Source organism: Ranitomeya variabilis, chromosome 1, assembly GCF_051348905.1.
Source record: "Ranitomeya variabilis isolate aRanVar5 chromosome 1, aRanVar5.hap1, whole genome shotgun sequence".
NCBI lineage: Eukaryota > Metazoa > Chordata > Amphibia > Anura > Dendrobatidae > Ranitomeya > Ranitomeya variabilis.
The window spans coordinates 1,124,767,052-1,124,768,889 of record NC_135232.1 but is presented as its reverse complement, the minus strand read 5'-3'; the positions used below and the strand labels follow the sequence as shown (position 1 = coordinate 1,124,768,889).

The 1,838-nt window shown below is 42.9% G+C and overlaps 1 pseudogene; it reads left to right on the top strand.

The window, feature by feature from the left end:
- The first annotated feature begins 1,079 nt into the window (after positions 1–1,079).
- LOC143793008 (large ribosomal subunit protein eL42-like) lies at positions 1,080–1,385 on the top strand (annotated as a pseudogene).
- The last annotated feature ends 453 nt before the right edge of the window (positions 1,386–1,838 follow it).

The following is a 1,838-nucleotide window of genomic DNA, read 5'->3' as shown; positions in this document are numbered from 1 at the left end:
TTCTTTCTTATAATCCCTCTTCTGCAATGCATTAAACATTTAATACTGGCCTGGCAAACTGTTATGACCCCAATGGCGAGGGTCTCAGAGGAACGTGGAAGTCTGCAGAATACAAAAATCCAGCTCATAGGGCAGTGGTAACTGGGTTGACCATATATCTACTCCTAACGCCAACACTAGAAGTAGCCGGGGATCATTCCTACGTTGATTCTAGATGACACGCGCCAGCCGGAGAATCTAGCTACCCCTAGTAGAGGAAAACAAAGACCTTTCTTGCCTCCAGAGAAGGGGACCCCAAAGCTGAATAGAAGCCCCCCACAAATAATGACGGTGAGGTAAGAGGAAATGACAAACACAGAAATGAACCAGGTTTAGCACAGAGAGGCCCGCTTACTGATAGCAGAATAAAGAAAGGTAACTTATATGGTCAACAAAAACCCTATCAAAATCCACACTGGAAATTCAAGAACCCCCGAACCATCTAACGGTCCGGGGGGAGAACACCAGCCCCCCTAGAGCTTCCAGCAAAGGTCAGGATATAGATTAGGAACAAGCTGGACAAAAATACAAAACCAAAACAAATAGCAAAAAGCAAAAGGCAGACTTAGCTGATATAACTGGAACCAGGATCAGTAGACAAGAGCACAGCAGACTAGCTCTGATAACTACGTTGCCAGGCATTGAACTGAAGGTCCAGGGAGCTTATATAGCAACACCCCTAACTAACGACCCAGGTGCGGATAAAAGGAATGACAGAAAAACCAGAGTCAAAAAACTAGTAACCACTAGAGGGAGCAAAAAGCAAATTCACAACAATAATCCATTTCAAAAGGACAATAGCAAAGGGATATCACATGTCTATATATACCAAAGTTTCTCCATTAGCCTTAAATGTCCAGTAAATACAGCCTCTAAATCTCTTTGTTGCACCCCGTGCCTATCCAAAGTGATGTTAGAAAAATCGTGAATAATTACCCATTGTAGTGATGCATCCTGCCTTGAACTCGGCCACGTACCTCGACGTGCGTTTCGCATTCAAATGTCGCTTCCTCATAAATTTGTTTATGGCATCAGTCAAGATGGTTAACATCACAAAGATTTGGAGAACCTACTACAAGAAATTTAGGAAGCATAAGCCTCTCAAAGTGATGCAATACAAAAAGTGTAAAGATTCTGTTTGCTCAAGGAAAGAGGCAATATGACCTCAAGCAGAGTGGTTATGGTAGACAGACTAAGCATAGCCCATAACCACGAAAAAAGATTGTTCTAGGTTCAGAGTGTGTCAGTTCCAACTGCTGTCCAAGAGGATGTTTTCCATAAAGAGATGGTGACACTTTGAGCTTGATGGAGGCAAGAAGAGAAAGGGACGAATTATCCAGTTTTAAGCTCTTTATGGAACGGTTAGTGTCACGGGGTCCTTCTCCGGTATCACACAATCAACAGAGCAAGAGAATAGTGAGCAACTCCAAGACCTTTATTTAGGCAAAAATATGAAAGGTCCATATACGATCCACCACCCAATGGATGAAATAGTCCATCCAGAACACGAATACAGTTCAGTAACAGGATAAAAGTCCAACAAGACATTAGACAGAGGATAGCATAGTCCATATACTCTTCTTTCTCTCTGAGATGCTGTGAACACAAAATCATTCCAGACAGGACTGATCTGTGTCTCACCTCCCTGATATTTTAAGTTTCCCTCCTCATTCACAGGTCAGGAGGGGGAAGGTCTCAGGGGCTCATTGTTTCAACAAGCTAGGTCAACATGTCATTAGCATATTAGCAAACAATACAGTGCTGTGGGGCTGATATCAGTTGGCAGCAACAGTCATTCA